Source organism: Giraffa tippelskirchi, chromosome 1, assembly GCF_054371585.1.
Source record: "Giraffa tippelskirchi isolate mGirTip1 chromosome 1, T2T-mGirTip1v1.2.pri, whole genome shotgun sequence".
Classification (NCBI taxonomy): domain Eukaryota; kingdom Metazoa; phylum Chordata; class Mammalia; order Artiodactyla; family Giraffidae; genus Giraffa; species Giraffa tippelskirchi.
Genome location: NC_137275.1, coordinates 109,621,544 through 109,629,923, shown reverse-complemented (window position 1 = coordinate 109,629,923; position 8,380 = coordinate 109,621,544). Strand labels below are relative to the sequence as shown.

The window sequence follows — 8,380 nt, the reverse complement described above, 5'->3', positions numbered from 1 at the left end:
ATCGCCAACGCCGTCCTTCCTGAAGGAACCCCTGGGCCAACTGGAGCAGGACTCCGGCAGGGTTCCTGCCTTATTAAAACTGTGCTCTCCCCCTAAAACTAACATAATGTTGTAAGTCAACTTGACTTTAATTTAAAAAAAGCAAAAATCTGTGTTCTCAGAAGTTACTCAGCTCTACTCTTTTCCCCTCTGGAATGAGACCCTTACTTAATGGAAGAAAAAGGAAGATGCAGAGGTTAGAACTTAAATGTCAATTACACGTTCCTAGACGCCTGCGCGTCAGGCCATTGAGGTTTGACCCATCTCATTTTCAAAGGGCTGAGCTCTGTCGCTCACTCTAAGTTAATAAAAATTACATAAGAAATATTTTCAGTATGTACAGAGCAGTCTATATGTTTTATGACAATTTCCAACTCTCTGGTTGTAAGTCCAGCGCAGCGGCGGGCAGACGCCGCGGCGTCCCGCGGGCCGCCGCCGGGGCACGCGTCCCCGGGGTGCGGACGCGCACGCGGACTCGGCCTCGGGCGCGAGCCGCCCGTCCCGACGGGGCGAGAGCCGCCACGGGGGAGGCGCGGGCCGCGGACGCGCGGCGGGGAAGGCACCGCAGAGGGAAGGGGGGCCGTCCGGGCGCCGGGAAACGCCGCCGCCAAGGGCAGGACGGCGCACGACGGCGGACCGAAAACGCGACTCCACCACCCCCGCGGGCCCCCGCCGCGCGGCGCGAGACCGTCCCCAACCCCCCCCCCGACACCCCAGGGGCAGCGACCCCCAAAGGCCGCTTGCGGCGCGAGGAAGCTCTCCAAGGGGAGGACCCATCACGGAGGCCCGGCAGGCCGGGGGCCTCGGCGCGAGCTCACTTCCCCTTCTCTCCTCTCGCGGGCGGCGTCCCCCTGGCCGCGGAGGCGGGGGACGCCGTGTCTGCACTTAGGGGGACGGAGGGCACGGCGGCCCTGCGAGGACACCCCCCAGCCGTGCGACCCCCGGGGAGGCGTGCACACGACACGGGCACCGGGAGAGGCGATTGATCGGCAAGCGACGCTCAGACAGGCGTCCCGGGGCCGCAAGTGCGTTCGAAGTGTGGATGATCAATGTGTCCTGCAATTCACATTAATTCTCGCAGCTAGCTGCGTTCTTCATCGACGCACAAGCGAAGTGATCCACCGCTAAGAGTCGTTCGAGGTGTTCGAGGGTTTCGTTTCGGCGGGAGGCCCGCCCCTGGCACAGCACAGCCCTCCCGCTTTCCCTTCCCCGGAGGTGGGGGCGGGGGGGTTGCCTCTGGCCGGCCAAGTCAGACAGAAAACAGCAGACCGGAGGGGTCGGGAAAGGTTTCACACGACGGGGCGTCCGGCGCCAACCCGGTAGGGCGGGCTCGGACACCCCACAGGCGCCCGGGGGTTCCCCACCCTCCCCCAGGGACGCGGGGGGTCGGGCGCACGCAGAGCACCGCACACGGCCACAGCCCGCCCACACGACGACCGCCGGGCAGGCCCCCTCCCGACGGCCGCGGCGGTGACCCTGGCGCGCCACCCCGGCCCCTCGGGGGACGGCGGAGTCTGGGGGAGACGGGAGGCACCTCCCGACTCCCCGCGGGCCCGACCGCCGCGACCCCGAGGCGGACGGGCGACCCCCCACAAGGGGTCTTTAAACCTCCGCGCCGGGACGCGCTAGGTACCTGGAAAGGGGGGAGGCGGGCGAGGGGCACGGCGCGCCCCACGGGCCACCGCCCCGACGTCGACCACCACCGCGGCCCCCCCCGCGGCCGCCCGCGGGCCTCGGCGCTGCCGGCCCGTGACGCACGGGGTCCCGCCGTGCCCCGGTCGAACGCCGCCGCCCGGGGGTCCCCCGCCGACGCCAGACGACCACCCCAACGTCCCCCCGAAACGGGGCGGAGCCCTCTCCCCGTCAACCACCTCGCGACGCCCCTACGGCCGTCTCCCCCGGACCCCGCCCTCTCCCCTCCACCCTCGGGGTGCCCCTACCCGCGCCCGCGTGTCCCAGGCACCCTTCTCCCCCACGCGCCACCGAGGGCGGGGGGGGGGCGCCGACGGGAAGCACCGAGCGGGCAGGGGACGCGACAGAGGGAAGGGGGGACGAGAGGGCGACAGACCCGGAAGAGACGAGACGGCCGCGGGGGGCGTGGGGGGAGGAGTGGGGGCGAGCCCCGAGGCTCGGAGGGCGCGGGGAGGCGCATGGCGACCGCGCGGCGGGCCCAGAGCAGCGGGACGACCGACGACCAGCCGAGGCAGACCGGTCCAGGGCCGGCGGCGGGAGGCGACGGGCGGGCAAGCGGCCCCGCGGCGGGGAGCCGCCACCCGTCACGCCGCACAGCTCGCGAGACGCGACCGGAGGATCCGCGACCGGGGCAAAGGCAGCCGTGGCCGGCCCACGGGGCGAAGGCACGTGGGGTGGGGGTGGGGGTGGGGGCGGGGGCGGGGGCGGGGGTGGGGGTGGGGGCGCGCCGAGCCCTCGGACCCAACCTCGAGGGACGTGGCGGGGAGGTCGGACGGGAGAGGGAGGGACACCGGAGACGACGCCACCGGGCGCCGGGGGGCGGGGGACCCCTCCGGCCGGGGAACGGAGGCGCGCGGAGGGGCCGGCGGGGCGGGGCGGGCAGGCGGAGGGGAGCCGCCTCTCCCGCCCGACCCCCGACACACGCTGCACGCCGCCCCCCACCTTCTCGCGCGACCCCTCGTCCCCCGAGCCCCGGAAAGGCCACCGGCCCCGGCCCCGGGGCGGGGCGCCTCCTGGACGTCTCTCTCCCCCCTCTCCCCTTCCTGCCCATCCCGCGCCCGCCGCACGGGTGGAGGAGAGGCTCTCGAGGCGGGCGGGGCGAGGCGAGGCGAGGCCGCCGCGCCGCTCTCGGCACCGACCACGGTAATGATCCTTCCGCAGGTTCACCTACGGAAACCTTGTTACGACTTTTACTTCCTCTAGATAGTCAAGTTCGACCGTCTTCTCAGCGCTCCGCCAGGGCCGTGGGCCGACCCCGGCGGGGCCGATCCGAGGGCCTCACTAAACCATCCAATCGGTAGTAGCGACGGACGGTGTGTACAAAGGGCAGGGACTTAATCAACGCAAGCTTATGACCCGCACTTACTGGGAATTCCTCGTTCATGGGGAATAATTGCAATCCCCGATCCCCATCACGAATGGGGTTCAACGGGTTACCCGCGCCTGCCAATCTTTCCTCTCCTAGGTATCATGATGCAAGGCATTATTTTATTTGAATATGATTTGCTATGTTTTTTTTTTTTAAGGATTTTTAAAATCTTTGGTACTCTCTGTGAAAAGTGAAAGTGTTAGTCACTCACTCAGTCACATCCGACTCTTTGCAACCCCATGGACTGTAGCTTGCCAGGCTTCTCTGTCCCTGGAATTTTCCAGGCAAGAAGACTGGAGTGCATAGCCATTCCCTTCTCCAGGGCATCCTCCCAACTCAGTGACTGAACGCTTGTCTCCTGCATCGCAAACAGATTCTTTACCATCAGAGCCACCAGAGAAGCCTGTTGGTGCTCTCTATCAGTTACTAGTTATTACTAATACATTTCAAAACGGACTCCAACACACCAGATATCAATATATCATCACTGAGACCTGCGTACTCAGACACTTGATGAGAGAATCCTTTCCCCCAGTTTCAACATACATTTTTTAAAGAAATCAAACCAGAAGCTATCTATCAGCCCCATCTCCAGGCATTTCTTGAAGACTGGCTTACGTGCTAGACCAGTAAAACTCAAAATTCTTCATGAAACCGTTCATATGAATGGTGGTATATTTCTATCCAGAAAAGCACAGCCCCGGTGTGATCCCATCATGCTCTCCCGTGTCCTATCTGCTCTGACCTGCGTGTCCCTCCATGAGCACACAGCCTCCTGAGGGCAGAAACCCACCATGTCCATGGTGCACAGCCGGCACCTGGTAGGGAACCTGGCAGATAACAGGTGCCTGCGAAATAGTCATGGAAGGAAAGAAGACATCTCAGAATGGCCACATATTGTATTTTTTAAAAAGGTTTTACTACGTGATTCATCCACTGCCATCATAATTGTGGCTATTTCCTGCTCGTTCTACCAAGTTCTGCCTTGTCCAAGATAGCAAGGACCCCTTCTCATCCCTCCCAATCAGTCCATCTCCCCGTTCCTCTCCCCTGGGAAGTTGAAGAGCACACGAGGCTGCTGGATGGCGGCCCTTCAAGTGATGACTAACGGTAGTAACGCAGTCTTAACTCCTCTCCCTGCATCCTGCAATGGAATATTCTTGCCTTCTCCCTCCCACTTCTAGGACACATGGTCTGCCCAGGAATCCAGCTTCTATAGAACTTGTGTCTCCTAATCTAACATCTTTCCATCCTCTGGCCTCTGAGAAAATAAAAACAGCCTCTCCAAGCACAGAGTCATATCTTTATCTCCTTATTAGCCTTTTGGATTAGTTGGCTGTTTTTCCTTCCATGTGGCTTTGGGTAGTTAAATATATAGACACCAAGCAGACTAGTATGTGGAGCCATCACTCCATCTCAAGTCATTATCATTTGTTTATAAATATGATTTCTCATGGCTGTGTGACTGTCCATTACATAGAATTCGCCATAAGTTTTTTAAAAATTCCCTTTTGCTAGGCATCATTTTATAAAGGCTTTTAAGCAATCCTGAAAGAGTGTTCTTATACTTAAATGTTTGTGAGTATCACCATTATCACTAATATTACCTGGGATATAGTCTTAGGTGTGGAGATACTAGGCCAAAGGATTGAACTTTTTCAGAGACAAAGTTCACAGGAGGATAGACTAGCTGATAGAATATCACTTGATTTGAAAGATCTATATAAAAGATATAGAGATGATAATATATGAGCAAGGATGGGCTTCCCAAGTGGCACGCCAGTGTAAGAGACATAGGAGACGCAGTTCTGAACCCTGGATTGGGAAGATCCCCCGGAGGAGGAAGTGACAACCGTCTCCTGTCCTCCCTGCCCGCGCTGTCCCTGATCCCCGGGGCGGGCACGGCGCTCGGGGCCGGAGGGGCCGCTGGAGCCGCGCGCTCCTCTGCCCTCCCGGCCGGGGCGGCAGCCGCGCCGCGTTCTCTCCGCTCGGGCTGAGCCCATGGACACCGCCCGGGGCGCAGCGGGGAAGCCGCTGCCTTCCAGGCGGAGCTCGCGTAGGACTACCGCACAAAGTAGCCCGCGACCAAGCAGGGACCTCGTGAGCACACGCACAGCGCCATGGGATCCCAGTGGTTACATTATTATTTACAAAACGTGGGCTGAGAGAGCCTGAACACGCCGTCTAAATCTCTCTCCCCGCAGCAACCCGCTCCAGTGTTCGTGCCTGGGAATCCCGCGGGCAGAGGCGTCCGGTGGGCTGTGGGTCCGCGGGGTTGCAAAGAGTTGGATACCACTTAGCAAGCGAGCGGGAGTCTCGCACCCAGCTTTATCTCTGCCTCAATCACTGTGAATTACTGATACGGCGCTTTAATTTGTCTGAATTTTCTTTTCCCCAAATACATACATCTATGAGAGTTAGTAGATGGCTTAATATTTATTTTGTGACTGGTAAAGCTTCAGCTTGAAACCATTACTTTTGTTTTAGTTTATAAACAACTATCGATATAAAAGATCCCATCAAGAAGCTCTCGTTTCCAGTTTTACTTACAGGCAAGAAACATGTTAAAAGTCAGGGATATCAAGCAAATCCATACAGGGTACATGTCTGGTCTGAATCGAAACGGTTGATATGTAAGATAATGGTGAGTAGGAGCTGTTGTAAACTGCAGGATGTGCGCCAGGTTTGAGACGATTCATCAAGAAAGTCGTGGGCAGAAAAGAAGTGACAACTTCCTTCACTTTGGGCTCACCATCTCGTTGCTTAAATGCCACCATCGTTTATCCTGCTTTCAATACCTTCTCTTCTGTTGATATGGTTCTCATCAGTGGATTTCTTTTAAAGCTTTACTTTTTCCTAAAATATTTATATGCACGAACCAGAATGTATAACCAGCAATCCATAATCAGGGATATCTTTAGCTGTGTTACAGCAAAAGACCTGGAGGACAGAAGGGAGAATTTCCCAGAGGGCAAATGAGTGTAAGTTCACAGAAGTTTCGATGACTCTTCAATATTCTTGAGCCTGGTAGTCTCAAGGAGTAAGCCTGACATTTCCATAAGTGAAAACTTTTGATTCTCCATGATAGAAATTCTTATGCTAATTAACTTACGCAAAACAGAGAAAATCAGTTTTAAGTATATATAATGAAACTACAGTCCATGGGATTCTCCACACCAGAATACTGGAGTGGGTAGCCATTCCCTTCTCCAGGGGATCTTACCAACCCAGGGATCAAACCCAGGTCTCCAGCATTGCAGGCAGATTCTTTACCAGCCCAGCCACCAGAGAAGCCCAAGAATGCTGGAGTGGGTAGCCTATCCCTTCTCCAGGGGATCTTCCCGACCCAGGAATTGAACCAGGGTCTCCTGCATTGCAGGCAGATTCTTTCCCAGCTCCAGGGAAGTCCAATAGCTCTCACCTAGAGGTGGCTTGTTGGTCAAGTGGAATGATTCTCGCTTTGGGTGCGAAAGATCCTGGGTTTAAATCCCGGACGAGCTGCTTATGGTTAGATGGTTTTGGGGCTTCCCTCATAGCTCAGTCTTTAAAGAATCTGCCTGCAATGCAGGAGACAAGGTCTCAATCACTGAGTTGGGAAGATGCCCTGGAGAAGGGAATAGCTACCCACTCCAGTATTCTTGCCTGGAGAATTCCATGGACAGAGGAGTCTGGCAGGCGACAGTCTATTGACTCTCAAGAGTTGGACACGACTTAGCAACTAGACCACCACATAATGAAAACAGCCCACGTTAAATTTGGGTTTTAGGGAGTCAACAATGTCAGGGGGCCAGGTCTCTCCAGTTTTTTCTGTGCTAATTTCATGCTCAGGTTCTACTAATGGCAAGACGGATGCCCAGAAGCCCGCCATCTACATTATTCCAACTTTAGTGGAGAAGAATGTGTGCTTCAATATTTTTCTCAGTAAACTTGTGCCTGAATCCCCTGAGCAGGCTCTGCTTTATGGAATCGAGACTGAAAGAGCAAGGAAGGAAACAATCCCGAACTGTGTCTGGAAGAAGACGTTCTCATTGTATGACCTCAGCTTGCAGAGGACAGTGGTTTCCAGGTTTTGAATGCTCGTGCCCATTGATGGATAAGGATGTTAGAATAATTCCTACTGATCCCTGTCAGAACAAAGAGAACTCGTAGAGCTTATTATTAATATTTTATTCCTTTAAAGAGTATTATTCATTTGGCTTATTTGTCCTTACTTGTGGGGCTCAGTAATTGCAGTACACAGGCTTGGTTGCTCTGAAGCTTGTGGGATCTTAATTCCCAACCAAGGATCGAACTGGTGTCTGCTATATCCCAAGACAGATTCTTAACCACCTGACCACCAGGGAAGTCCCTATTTTACTCTTTTTTTGAGATGAAGACTCACATCAAATTCGTATGGCTTCCCAAGTGGCACTGGTGGTAAAGAACCCGCCTGCCAATGCAGGAAACATAAAAGACACAGGTTCGATCCCTGGGTCAGGAAGATCCCCTGGAGAAGGAAATGGCAACCCCTACAGTGTTCTTGGCTGGAGAATCCCACGGACAGAAGAGCCTGGTGGGCTACAGGCCACAGGGTCACAAAGCGTCAGACACGACTGAGAAACTGGGCACACACATTTATAAGACACGTACAGTGTCAAAACCTCCAAGCACACGCTTGGGTGGCATTGGGATTCAGTATTTTGGGGGGGAGTGGAGACCTGAGTTTTAGGGACTTTGTAATTGCTCTTTGCTTTAAATGGGTTAGAGGTACTTTGGGTGGAAGCCCAAGGTTAGATAATGCTGTGTCATTTGCTATGACTACTAAAATAAGACCAGAGCGAGTAGAAATTGTATGACTCAAAAAATTCATCTCCATTTCATGGATTTTTGAGGTGACCTCTTTGAAGCTTTCTGGCTCTCTGATTTCATATTCCAAAGACTAAGAATGGAAGAGGAAGGGCTATAATGTAAGGCCACAGTATAAACACAGTTGATTGCAAAGAACAATAAATTGCTATCAGAAATCAATACATTATTTTCCAAAGCTTGTCTGGGGAGAATCATTCCATCTTCACAGACACAGTGAATGTTAGCTAGATTTATAGCTGTTTGCTGGGGGTTTATACAGCATCATATTTCCAATGGATCCACCAGGAAGAGAAGCTTGGTTATTTAGCCTCCCTTTAGGGAGTACCAACAGCAGAGAAATTTCCGAGATGACGTATTGAGAGTTATAAAGGAGTGATCTTTTCCATGTACAATTAATCGGTGAATTAAAGAAAAGATTCTTGCGATAGTTCA

At 55.0% G+C, this 8,380-nt stretch overlaps 1 pseudogene; it reads right to left on the bottom strand.

Moving 5' to 3' along the window:
- Positions 1-1,033: 1,033 nt before the first annotated feature.
- LOC145522011 (5.8S ribosomal RNA) lies at positions 1,034-1,172 on the bottom strand (annotated as a pseudogene).
- Between the last annotated feature and the right edge of the window lie 7,208 nt (positions 1,173-8,380).